The 13,878-nt window shown below is 49.1% G+C and overlaps 2 long non-coding RNA genes across 2 annotated transcripts; both read right to left on the bottom strand.

Annotated features, from left to right (window-relative positions):
- Window positions 1-8,478: 8,478 nt before the first annotated feature.
- On the bottom strand, window positions 8,479-9,071 carry LOC108526707 (uncharacterized). The gene is made up of 2 exons (XR_001884589.1): window positions 9,039-9,071; window positions 8,479-8,907 (listed from the first exon to the last, which is right to left on the bottom strand). It is a non-coding gene; the product is annotated as an uncharacterized LOC108526707 (long non-coding RNA).
- A 92-nt stretch (window positions 9,072-9,163) lies between these two features.
- LOC108526708 (uncharacterized) lies at window positions 9,164-12,951 on the bottom strand. Its single transcript, XR_001884590.1, has 4 exons — window positions 12,668-12,951; window positions 11,604-12,553; window positions 10,691-11,123; window positions 9,164-10,047 (listed from the first exon to the last, which is right to left on the bottom strand). It is a non-coding gene; the product is annotated as an uncharacterized LOC108526708 (long non-coding RNA).
- Window positions 12,952-13,878: the final 927 nt, after the last annotated feature.

Below are 13,878 nucleotides of genomic sequence, written 5' to 3' on the forward strand. Positions count from 1 at the left end.
GTCAGAAAATGCCACATCTATATGGAGCATTTGCGTTAGAGGTCGGAACCTGAGGACTCAGCCTTAGTATCTTGCTTCAAGCTAAATACAAGTGAGTCACCCTGGCTGATGGAAGCACAGACCAGCCAACGTAAACAGGGCTGTTTGCAGCAGGCTCTGAGCAGGGCTGGCCCCACTGGATTGACACATCCTTTTTTCTTCATCATTCTTTTCTTTCTTCATTTCCAAAGTCGTTGCCATCGCCCTCGTTGCCCTGAACTGTTTCAGTGATACTCACATGGCTTCTGGGCCTTCTCTCTGCCTTCGCCCACTCTCCTCCCAGAGTTACCAGTGTCATCTTGGGAACCCGCATCTGATCTCACCACACACCAATGGCACCCCTGCAGATCCTCTTCCCTCCCTAGGGTCTCACCACACACCAATGGCACCCCTGCAGATCCTCTTCCCTCCCTAGGGGTGCCACGGAGCTTCCAGACACCGCACCTTTGTGCATTCCGTTCCCTCATCTGGCACCCCCACCACCTTTGTTCAGGTTGAGGAATTCCTAACCACCTTTCTAAGACTGTTAAATGTTGCCTCTTCTGGGAATTCTTCCCAAATAACCTTTTTCTACCCCACACAGCAAAACAAATCCCCCTTGCATTCTAGGCCCTCCACTGGAACACCTGCTGTGCAGTCCTGGGCTTGGCTCACATGCACTCCCTCTACGCCTCTGAGTCAGGATGATCTGAGCGCATGCTCTGCACTGTTTCTGTACCTCTGAGGTCTACGTGAATTGTATGCTGAGGGCTGTGGTGCAAAACCTGTGTATGTGGCAGGGTGTTACAGCCTTTACACTTTGTTCACAGAGTCCTCATCCAACCTTATAACGCAGCTACAGTTATTATCCCCATTCTGCTGTTAAGGAAACCAAGACTCAGAGAGGCTCATCAACTTGTTTACAGTCACACAGCTCCTAAGCAGTGAAGCCAGGATTCAAACCCAAGACATCTAACCATTCTGTTAGGCCACCTCTGAATTCCTGCATGGTGACAGGGCCAGGACTTGTTAATATTCTAGCGCCATGATGGGGCACAAGTGCTTCCTGGGCCAGTGCATCAACAAAGAACAACAGCATGAAGGCACAAGCAGAGCCTCCCAGCCAGACCTTTGCCTGGCTGGCTTGTCCTCATCCTTCAGCTCTCAGGGACGCGTCACCTGCTCAGAGCCAGCCCTGACCACCCCAGCTAAGCAGGTACCCTCCCCCCGTCCCCATCCCCACAGTTCGTCCCACTTTCCTGTTTTATTATCTCCACAGCACACAGCAGTGCCTGAACTTATCCCCCTTGCCAATTTGTCCATCCTACATCTCCCCCACTATGATATCCATCCTAGTGAGAACAGGTGCCAGCTGAGCGCGGTGGCTCATGCCTGTAATCCCAGCCTTAGGGAGGTTGCTGTGGGAGAACTGCTTGAACCTGGGGGACAGAGGTTGCAGTGAGCCTAAATTGTGCCACTGCACTCCAGCCTGGGAGACAGTGAGGCTCTGTCTCAAAAAACAAATAAACAAACACAAAAGGAGAACAGGTGCCCTTTCTACTGGCAGTGGCTACATCTGCAGTTCCTAACACAGTGCCTGCACAGAGATGATGCGTGCTGCACACTCACTGAATGACTGAACAAAAGGGTGAATGACTGCATCCCTGGCTCCCCTCAGACACTGCCTTCTTTACCAGGTACTGGCCTTTGTCAATCTGTCTGGACAGAGCTCTCAGTCCAGACAGCTGAGAAGTGGCGTAGAGGCCACCAATATGTCACAGAGTTACAGCAATAAGGTGCAACAAGGCTGAGAAATCTCCATAGGCACAAGCAAATGGAGTCGCTTATCCCAGTGATGAAACTCCTCATTCTAAAGCCAGCAAACATTTCTTATAAAGATCCAGATAATAAATGTTTTAGACATCTGGGCCAGACGGTTTTTGTGGCCACTACTCCATTGGAGTGAGAAAGTGACCATCTGCGAATTGTAAATGAATGGGTATGGCTGTGTGCCAATAAAACTTTATTTACAAAAACAGGCATTGGGTCAGATCCCAGGGCATAGTTGCTAACTCCTAATGCAATAGCTTCACACTGATGAAAGAACTAAGCGGACATCTAGCAGAGTTTAAATATTATACCAGAATAGGGGGTGGAGGTATTGTATGCAAAGAATTTGTTTAGGAAGATTTGCCTATTTCAAACCTGCATAATTCAAGGCTGATTTTTGCAAAGAAGCACACATCACTGAGGATTTGTTCTGTATTTCTGTTGACCAGCTCAAATGGCACTGACTTTCCACGCTACGGAAGATGTGGTTTACTATTAACGTAGGCAGCCTACTTTAAAATTACGTTTTTACTAATTTAAAAAATTGGGGTGTGTGTGGTATTTATTCCAATTTTGGTCTAGTGAAAGTCCATAAATGTTTGTCAGATTGCCCTAGTCTGAAATCCCAGAATTTGAATTCATATAAAAGGCAGCTCTGTGGCATGTGCTGGTTTTGCTGTCTCTCCCCTTGGCCCACGAGCCACTCGGGAACACAGCACTCCCTTCCGATTCTCTCTGCATAGGGAGATTTGATGTAGCAGGCACCCAGCACATGGACCACACAGAGGTGAAAGCACCTGCTTTACCTCTCAGGTTGAGAAGGAGTTAGCAGAGCAGCAGGGACCTCAGTAACACAGCGGAAAGCACTCTTCCCTTTTTCGAGACGGAGTATCACTCTGTCGCCCAGGCTAGAATGCAGTGGTGTGATCTCAGCTCACTGCAACCTCCACCTCCCAGGTTCAAGAGATTCTCCTGCCTCAGCCTCCCGAGTAGCTGGGATTACAGGCGCCTGCCACCACGCCTGGCTATTATTATTATTATTTTGTACTTTTAGTAGAGCCGGGGTTTTGTCATGTTGGCCAGGGGGTCTTGAACTCCTGAACTCAGGTGATCCACCTGCCTCGGCCTCCCAAAGTACTGGGATTACAGGCATGTGCCACCGTGCCAGGCCGGAAAAGACTTTCTGATTATAAAGAATGTATAGCAGTGATTATAAAGAACATATAGCAGCGATTATAAAGAATGCATAGCTGTGATTCTGATCATAAAGAACGTATAGGTTCTGAGGTCTTTTCTCCTGGAAGTTTGTTTGATAATAGCTAGTGTAGACTCAGTCCTTCAGGAAGCAGGAGGAAAGAGCAGAGAATATTCCTGGCATCCTTTCACACCTGGCATCTAGGAAGGAAAATGTTCTCTACCAAGTATGACTTGTGCTTTTTCTTTTACCACACACTTTACCAGCACTTAAAATCCACGGTGACCGTGGCCTCACCACTCAACCACATCAGACGCATTTTGCAACAATGCTTTTTCCTCAATGAAACCTGCCGCTGTAAGTGGACCTGCTATTACACTGGTAATTAAGCCACTCCCTGGGCCAGTGGATACACATTCAAGCTGCCAAAATATGGTACAACAGGCGCCTTCCTCAGTGGGGCCCTGATGGCCTGACTCCCCTGTTCCCCTTGATAGCGTGTTCCAATTCCCATAGATTTGCATGGAAGTTGGAGTGGGGACTACCTGTTGCCATCACCGAGGGGCAGACAGTGGCTTTGGGACCTTACCCTTCCAGTTTCAACCACACCCATCCAGCAGCAGCTCACCCCAGCAAGCAGCTCACCAAATACCGTATGGCGACCAAAGAGATGGTTTCCCAGGGCACTCACTGGAGACAAAGCAACCACAGCCATCCAAGTGCTGCCATCCTATTTATTATGCCCACCAGCCCCGGGAGGATTGAAGGAAGTCCTCTGAGTGACCAAAGGACATCTGCCAGTCCCTGTCCTCCCCTGCCTGCTGAGGCCCAGCTCTGCTTGGATGCCTGCCTCCTCCACGGGCTCTAAGGGGTGCCTCCTAGCTGGTCTACGCCAATCCCAGTAGTCTCCTGTGATGCTGTTCTGGCCAATGAGATGAAACAGAAAGTCTGTTGTGGGGTTTCTGGGAACAGTTTTCATGATTAAAAAAAAAAACAAAAACATCGTAGAGACACAGGACAATGTGATTCCTCTTTTGATTTCCTTTTGTTCCACTGAACAGGCACTGCTTGTGGATGTGATGGCAGGAGCAGAGGCAGCAATCATGAGCATGAGAGGACAGCTGGCCCAGGCCAAGTCAACAGGCTGGAAATGGCACAGCAGAAAGAAGAAATGAATCCAGAACCTCAATGAAGCTCTGAGTTGCCATAAAAACCAACCCTGGAACCATCCCAGCTGTAGAATTTCTCTTTCTAGCAAATGACACATCCCTTCACTGTTGAAGGCATTTCCAGTCAAGTCTTCTGTTACCTGCAGCCTGAAGCATTCTAACCTACAGAGAGCCCACTCCTAGATTCTTCCTGGATCTGGTTTGTAAGAATTACTCAGATTTAATGACTTTGATCCACGAAATGATGGAGAAACACCTTTCCTGGGCTAACAAGGGAAGAGGTACCAGCTCTCCCCTTTTCTTGTCCCAAACCCAATGGCTTTAGCCCAAAGGGCGGAGGAAAAAGTGCAGAGCAGACGAAGCTCGGGAGCTTGAGCACTGGATGTGCTGTATTTAAATTCCAAGTGCCACCTGTCTATTCACAGGCGCAAACCCCAACCCACAGGAGATGTTGGCTACTTTATGGTTGCTTAGCAACCAGTGATCACCCTTCTCCTGTACTGCAGTGCCCAGCTTTACTTTTGGGGGACCTCCTCTACCCGATTCTCAGCACAGTTAGCTCAGAGAGGTCTGACTTCTTCCTACCTAATCAGGATACCCCATCCCTCTGGAAACAGTGGATGGTTCAGAACTAGGCACACAACCTGAGCCAGTCCAATGAGACTCCACCTAGGTCCTTGCAGGGCAGTCTGCAAAGGGTGAAGCCAAGACAGTGAGAGGCAGAGCCAAGAGCTGGAGAATGGCTCAGGCTTAAAAGCACAGCTGGATCTCAGCTTTTCAATTCCACAAGCCAGTGAATTTCTCTCTTTCTTTTCATAATCCAGCGTAGCTTGGTCTTCTGCCCTACCTATCCAAAGGAATCTTAAGTAAGGCAGTTCCCCCACAAGGGATACTGACCCAGACGCTGGGAATTGGATTCAGCTTGCACCTCTCTCAAGATCATGCGCTGAGACCGAGGTGCATTTCTTATGTATAACATGGTAGATTGTAGTAGTGATAATACGGTTTCCCATAAAATTTCCTGTTTCCTTCTGGTAAGGGAGCACCTCTTTCTTCCAGGGAGCTGTACCATGTAGTAGAGATGAGGTTCAGTGAATCTTCCCTCCCACATCCTCCCCGCCCAACACCCTCCCACACACACCCAAAGAGTCCAAGACCACGGCCTGTCCAGCTGGAACTAATCCATTAAGAGCGGCTGGTTTAGGGGCGAGCCCATGACCCAAACTGGGCCATTCATATTGCTTCATGGGACGTTTGCTGAAACGCATGGAGGAAAGGGTCTTTCTTAAAAGGATGCTCTCAGCTTGGCATTGCTGGGGCCGTGTTTGCCAAACTGGGGGAAGCCTTGAAGAGAAGGATGCAGCACAGAGGAAAGCGGGGCACAAATGTGCGTCCTCGTTTTCCAGAGCCAGCCTCTGCCAAAGCATCACCCTTTATACTCCCAGACGCAGGAATCTTGTTTAGTGTAAGCCAATCTGAGTTGGATTTTTGTCACTTCCTAACAAGACTCCTAATGAATGCATTCAATAACAAACGCAGCAACACCAGCAAAGATCGGCACTTGCGAGTGTCCCCGTGGCAGATACTGTGATAGGCTTTTCTCATGAATAATCTCTAATTACCCATTGAGGACACAACTCCCATCCTACAGATAAGGAACTGATGTTCAGAAAAGTGTCCTAACACATCCAAGGCTATCTACAAGGTAACCACTAGCCTTTGTGAGAATCAAGAAAAGGTGTCCCCTCTCAGAGGAGGCCTCCGAGGGGTACATGGTTAGGTGGATGGGATCTCAAGGTCTCTATGCACATTGGAGAGAGGAGAGAGCCCTTCCTTAAGCCAGACACAGACCCATGCCAGGGTGCACGGCCTAGGAGTGCGGTGTGGGCTGGATGGCAGCCCCCCCAACCCCAGGCAACCAGGCACCTTGGTGCAGGTCACACTCATGCACCTGAAGGATGCCCCAGCTGCCCAGACCCAAATGACCTCACTCATATACTGTACAACCAAGCCTGGAATTTCAGTCCTCCTCATCAGTTCCGGTCCAGCCAGAGAAACACAACCTGTAATAGGATGTAAATATATTAAAAGATGCATTGCAAGGAATTGTCTTATGGGATTCTGGGAGCTTGGAGGCAAGTCCGAAGTCTGAAAAGGAAGCTGGAAATTCTCAGGCAGGAGGTGACGCTGCGGTCCGGGGCAACACTTCATCCTCCTCCAAAATCCTAGTTCTGCTCTCAAGGCCTTTCAGCTCCCTGGATGAGGCCCGCCCACATCCTTGAGGATAATCTCCTGTACTGAAAGCCAACTGATTGTAGATGTTAATGGCATCCGAAGACCTTCCCAACAGCACCTAGGTTCATGTTTGATGGGTTTACTGGGGACTGTCACCCGGCAGAGTTGATGCATAATGAATGCAGGTGGTCTCGCCACTCAGATTCCTCTCCAGGAGTCTCCAGCCCTCATCTTCTGGTGTGGGGCCATGGCCTACACTCGTCTGGCAGGGTCCTGGTTCACCCTGCCTGCCCCAGCGTAATTAGCAGCCCCCTTTACACTTTCAATAATGTCTCGTTTGCATTGTGGAAGACAGCATAGAAATTCCTTAAAGACCTAGAGGCAGAAATACCATTTGACCCAGGAATCTCATGACTGGGTATACACCCAAAGGAATAGAAATAATTCCACCATAAAGGCATGCACACGGATGCTCATTGCAGTACTAGTCACAGTAGCAAAGACATGGAATCAACTGAAGCACCATCAATGACAGACTCAGTAAAGAAAACGTGGTACATATACACCATGGAACACCATGCAGACATTGAAAGGAATGAGATCATGTCCTTTGAAGGACATGGATGGAGCTGGAGGCCATTATCCTTAGCAAACTAATGCTAAGGATAATTGGGTGGAGGACACAATCCCACAAGGTGCTATCCCTTGCACGGCCACGGTAGAGGGAATGAAGAGGCTCCTCTGCATTGGAGCCCTGGGACTCCTCTTGTTTCGCACGTCCCTCCTTGGTGCATAAATAGGTTAGCAGCCAGCTCCACACCCTCCAGCTCCAGAGACAGCAGGGCCGAGTGTGTGCGGTGTCAGAATAGGTCAGGAGCCAGCTCCACACCTCCCAGCTCTGGAGACAGCAGGGCCGAGTGTGTGCGGTGTCCGTGCAGAATAAGTCGTTCATTGAATTATTGAAGAAACACACACGGAACACTGCCCTTGAACTGGGAACACATGGAGGCTCCTGTTTGGTTCCTGCCTTTATGCAGCTCACACTCTTAGGGGGAAGCAGGTGGCCAGAAGAACGGATGCAATGCCTCACACCCAGTGCCCTGCACAGGGAAGGGAGGGAAAGCCCGGGAAATTTCTAGCCAATTGCAAGATGCACGGATCCCAGCCCCAGTGAAACTTAGGATCCAAGGTGGTCACAGAGTGAAACCACTCACTGTTCTCTTTACAAGCACAGCTGCAAGGAGCTAAGGCTGCAATGCTGGCACCGCCATGCTGCTGTCTTGGGATCCACTAAGTGCACATTAAGGCCGTGCTCCCAGGCTGAGCTCAGGAAGAAGAGCAACACACCATTTTCGCTTGACTCCACTAATGGGCAACCTTGAAACCGAAAGACTGGCTTCCCTTGTCTTCTAGGCCAGAAGGCCCACTCCCGGGCCCAGGAGAGATGAACAGGCATTCTTGGCATAGGCCGCAGGCCCCACTGGGAAAGTGGGTTCTCTAACCCCATGAGGGCTGGGTGAAAGTCGAGCCCCGCCATGGACTGGCTGTGTGCCCTAGAGCCTCCGTTTCCTCCTCTCTAAAGTGGGAAGACTATGGCACCAGCCCGGGAGAGGATTCGATGACGTGACACTTGGAGACCACTTGGCAAAAGGTCTCGCCCTATTTGGGCTTTCCAGGGGCACAAATTGGGTGGCTTAAAACTATAGAAATGTATTCTCTCACAGCCCTGGAGGCCAGAAGTCCAAAATCAATGTATCTGCCAGGCTGTGCACCCACCAAAGGCTCCAGAGGAGGCTTCTTCTGCCTTTGCCAGCTTCTGGCAGCTCCAAGCATTCCTTGGCTCACAGCCACATCACTCCAGTCTCAGCGTGGCCTTCTCTCATATCTTAAATCTCCCTCTGTTTTTCTCTTACAACATCACCAGTCATTGGATTTCAAGCACAGCCAGATAATTCAGGGTCATGTCCTCTCAAGATTCTTAACGTGATTACTTCTGCAGAGACATCATGTAGAGCTTTTTCCAAATCAGATCATAGCCGCAGGTTCCCAGGATCAGGACGTGAACATGTCTTTTGGGTGAACACCACTTAACTCACTAGAAGCACTCAGCAAGTGACTCTCAGGAACGGGGGCTCTGAGAACAGCGGCTGTTAGGACTGTCGGTTCTCTGCCTGTCTCTACCCTCCCTAATTCTAGGGAGGAACTTCATTTACTCTGCAAACCCTAGGACTCCCTAAACCTAGCTGAGGTCTCTCCTGCATAGAATTTCAGAAGGCTTAAAAATAAAGCTGTACAAATGTGTAGATATGAAAAGTCGCGGAGAGGGTGCCAGCTTTTTGCTGTTGGTGGTGGCGGTGTTTTATCTTTTCTCTCTTAGGGAAAACAGTAGGATGGAGTAGAAGAATGAGTTTTCTGGCAGGGCACGGTGGCTCACGCCTGTAATCCCAGCACTTTGGGAGGCTGAAGGGGGCGGATCACAAGGTCAGTAGATCGAGACCATCCTAGCCAACATGGTGAAACCCTGTCTCTACTAAAATAAAAAAAAATAAAAAAAAATAAAAAAAAAAAAAGCTGGGCGTGATGGCACACACCTGTAGTCCCAGCTACTCAGGAGGCTGAGGCAGGGGAATCGCTTGAACCCGGGAGGTGAAGGTTGCAGTGAGCCGAGATCGTACCACTGTACTCCAGCCTGATGGCAGAGCAAGATTCTGTCTCAAAAAAAAAAAAAAAGAATGAATTTTCTATCAAAATGGACAGACTTGGTCCATGGTCAAAATGGACAGCCAGCCCAGGTTTGCATGGTGGTTCTCTAAGCAGAACCCAGCCCCTGCTGACGATGTTCTCTTCTGCCTCCGGGGTCCAAGCCACCATCCTGTCTCCTCTGAACCACCGTGGCTGTCTCCTAACTGCTTCTCTGCTTCACTCTTCCCCCTGCTGCTATATGTCCTTGATGCAGTAGCCAGAAGGGTCTGGGAAGACTGAAGTCAGAGGCTCTCTCCAGAACCCTCCATGGCTCCCCATTTCACTCAGAGTCAAAATCAAAAGGCCCGTAGATGCCATCATGGCCCGATTTCTTTCCCTCCCACTAACTCTCTGCACACCTCTTCTGTCACCTACCTTCTGATGCTGGCCCCGATGCCCTGCCTTCCAGCCACTGGCCCTCTTTTCTTCCTCAAAACCCCAGGTACAGTGGCACCTCAGGGCTGTGGCACTGGTAGACACCCCATTATCCCAGCAGGCACTTCCAGAAGTACCCTCAGCTCTCTGCACCCACTCCTGGTGTCTTTGCTCAGTGGTCTCCTTCTCATTAAGGCCTTCCCTGCTCATCTTGCTGAAATCTGCAACAACCCTTGCCTAGCCCTCCAGATGGCACTGAGCTACTCACCTGCCCCGCACGCCACTCACCGTGGAACACACTCTACCACGCACGTGTGCAGACCCCTGCCATCACCTCCTCCCACTGGAAGGTGAACTCCGTGAGGGTGGAGACGTCTGTCCGTCTATCCCCTGCTCTATTTTAACCGTCTGGCAAAGCAAGCACACTCAGCGCAGTACTTATTAGAAGGCAGGGAGCAGAACAACTGTTCTGGGACTGACTTTCTGGTGGAGGAGGAATAGAAAATAAACACGTAAGCAGACAAGTAAGACAATCGACAGGTGGAAAAAGTACAACAAACAAAATAAGAGTAAGGCTGCTCCAGGACAAGGGGCTGGGGAGGGGGCCCCTGAGTAGGAGGCGGCCTAGTGGACGCGTCAACCATGAGCAGACATCAGTTAGCCACGAGGAGGCTGGGGACGCAGCCTCCTAATGTGTCACCTCTGAAAGCTAATGACTGTGCCTGTGTGTGTGTGCACGACATGCATGAGCCGGAAATGCAGCTCCATAATTACATTATATATGTCTGTGTATATATATATGTGTGTGTGTATGTATATGTATGTCTGTGTGTATAATATACACACACACGTGTACATATATAACCTATATATAGATATATATAGGTTGTATATGTGTATAGTATATATACACATAATGTGAATATATGTGTATTATATATACACACACACATATATATGTACACATATATAATCTATACATCAGAGAGACTGACCTGCCAGCAGATGGACAGACATTTGTTAGAGGGGACAGAGTGGACATTTGTCAGAGGGGAGAGAGTGTCTTTATTCCTGAAGTTGGTTTCTCAGCTGCCAGGGCAGTGGCCAAGCCCTTCTCCAATCTTACCTTACGAAACAAGGGTGACAGGCATTCAGTGATAGCAAACCCATCTTTCCTATCCTATTTTGGGCCCTAGAGAAAAGTGTCATTGTGCATTTAAATTGTCGTTTGGGATAAGGGGAGCAGAGCACACAGCTATTGGAACCACAGTTTCTCTTCATGCTATCACATGAGGCTGGAACCTGAACTATATCTGGGAGGCTGCGGAAAGTGGGAACGGAGTTTCAGATCCATGCTGAAAGAACAGCGAAAGGCTCCCAAAGAGCTCCAGGTGGCATCTGCTGCTGAGTCAGCAAAGGACTTGTTCTGGACACAGGGGCTGTGGGAGCTGAGCACGGGATTTCAGGTCCTGCTTCACCTCCTTCTCACAAGGAAGAAGCTGTCCACTGCTCACTCCTGGTTAAATTCAAGGAGGAAGGGACACGCAAGTGTAGCAGCCCTACAGAAAAGAGAAAGACTTGTAAGTGATGCTATTAGTAAACCATCTTGCCTTCCAGCCCGTGAAGACAAATGAATTCAACAAAGAAAAGTCAACTAACCAGAAAGTTTACAGACCAGTGAATCCCAAAGGGCTAGCATTATGTGCCCGACTGGGTTCTCAGAGCTTACTGAGTTATCTCACTTCATCCCTACCCCAAACCTGATAAAGTAGGTGTCATTGTTCCCATTTTACAGCAGAGGAAACAGAGTCTCAGAGAGGCTAAGTAACTTGCCTGGGGTCACACAGCTGAGGACACGGGTAAACAAACACACATTAATACCTCCCACATTGCTTCTTCCACCAGTTCCTCCCTGTTTTTGGCTCTGAAGAAACCCTTCAGACACCATCACGGGGAGTATCAACATGATAGGAAAGTGGTAGCCTCGGCCCAGGCCAGGAGTCCCTGAGCAAAGCCATCAACCACGACTTGATCGTCACCTGGCTATGGACAGGAGAGCAGAATGAAGTCCCATTCTGAAAGTCAGGCTGCATCACAAGCACCGGCTGTGCCTGCATCTCCGTGGAGGCAGGAGGCCAGGCGTAGGGGGAGGGGAACGGTGTTGGCTCCACCCCCAGTGGCCCCGTGGCCTGGGTCAGTTCCTCATCTCTGAAATGGGAACCTTCTCTGGACCAGCTTCCCGGGGTACCTGTGAGGAGGCAGTGAGCTGCTTCCTATCAAGGCTTAAGGCAGCACCTGTCAAATGCTCTGTCAGCCTTGGCTCTTGTTAGCCTTTTGATCATTTGCTTGCCTGATTCTCAGCTTGTGTTACTGTGTGCCTGACACTGACGTGTCTCCAAACTCCTCCCCACAAATGTCACATTCCAGTGCCTCTCCTTATTGTGTTCTCTCCTTCCGTTCATATTGCATTTCAACAGTAACGACAGCTACTCATCACTGAGCACTTGTTTGGTGCTTGGTATTGCGATCAGTGCTTCCGAGTGTGTTATGACATCATCCTCACCGTGCCTTGGGAAGTGGGAACTCTGCTGGTCCCATTTTACAGATGAGAAAACTGAGGCAAAGTGATTAGAAGTGGCATAAGTGAGGTCACGGGGCTAGAAAGTGGAAGAGGGGGAATCAGACCCACGCATCTGGATGGTTTCCTCCCCTGCTCATCACTGTGGTGTCAGGCTGCTCACGTGTTTGGTGAGAGGCTGAGGACTCGGAGTCCACCTAAGGTGAAAAGCAGGAACAGGGTTCCTTCTCATTTCTTTGTAAGGCAGAGCCAGGCTCGTGGGTGTCCCCACTCTGTCGCTGAAGGGACAGCTTCTCTGTGTCATCTTTGTCTCCTCTGTCACCTATACAGGGGCCACAGGCCTGTGATGAGCTGACCCACTCAGCTCCCAGAGCAGGCAAAAGAAAACGGTCCCAGGGTACAGGAGGGAACCTGAAAGAAAACAGATGGGAAGGTGAGTGAGTAATTAAATCAGCACATCCCAAACCGCTAAGGGAGGGGACAAGTAGCAAAGCAATTAAGGCCAAGTATGAAGTCTGAACTCACAGAATGGGCACGTGTTTCCGATAAACCCTCTGCTCAAGCTGCTCGGAATACAAACACCAACCACAGCAACACATGCATATGCTCTTCTGTGTCGTGTTTCTGGAATTCTGTGATGTCTCTTTTCTCATAGAATTCTTCCAGAAACAGCCCAGTACAGAATTACAGGTTGAGGCACTGTGAATAGGGGCTAGCTCTGCCCCAGGTTAAGGGTTAATTTGTTTGAGTTTCAGAAGAGGCAGGCGAAGCTCTCCTGGATTTTAAACAGATAATGCCCTTGTCATGTAAGAGCACTTAGATAGAAGGCTGGCTTTGTCTCTTTAAATAAATAAATAAATAAATAAATAAATAAATAAATAAATAAGACGATGTTTGTTGTTATTGTCGTTGCAGTTGTTGCAGAGATGAAAAAGAAATCTGTGTCTTTAAATGAGGAGGGGCTGCATAAGGAGGCTTGGGCAGCAAAAAGGCTAATACGCTGTGGAAGAGAAGGAGTTTAATCTAATTTAGTTGGAGGGTGTCTGTCTGCGGTGTTGTTTTTTGGAGTGTGGGAATAGAGGCGGGAAGCTGCCCCCTTGAATGGTCCCTCCTGAGCCAGGAGCAGTGGGGAGCCAGTCGACGCCAGCGATCCAAAGCCCGGCCTTGAAAGAGGATTAAATCAATGCTCTGATTTGCAATTCACACTAATGCACCCCGTGGAACCTTTGGTAATATTTCAAACCACATTTCAAGGGAAATGGCCATAAAATAGCTGCCTAAATTGTGCTGGAGCCACGTTGGACACCCCACTCATCCGCTTTAGGATGGGGGTGCTTTGGGGTTCATTCCTCACCTTCCCCAACCCTCCACATCTCACCACCAGTGTTTTTAGGGGGGAATTAAAACTTCTGCGCCTGTTGAATTCGCTGCAACTTGCATGGCCTTTCTGGTGGAACAAAGTGTGTTTTCTTTGCTAAGTATCACTTCAGATCACTAAAGGTATTTTCCCTGGAGAAAAAGATGGGGGCACGCCACGGGGAGCATGCCTACTTGATCAGAAAACATAATTTTCTGTGCATGTTTTATATCTGATAAGCTTCTGCAGAAACGTGATACTAGATGAGGTCAGAGAAAATAAGGCCTATTCACATCAGACCTCTCTGCATGTGAAGCAATTGTTGGTAAATAGATCAGTTTTCATTCTTATACTTGAAGGTAGAATTGGAAATGTCCCG

Source organism: Rhinopithecus bieti, unplaced genomic scaffold (assembly GCF_001698545.2).
Source record: "Rhinopithecus bieti isolate Rb0 unplaced genomic scaffold, ASM169854v2 scaffold_3615, whole genome shotgun sequence".
Classification (NCBI taxonomy): Eukaryota; Metazoa; Chordata; class Mammalia; order Primates; family Cercopithecidae; genus Rhinopithecus; species Rhinopithecus bieti.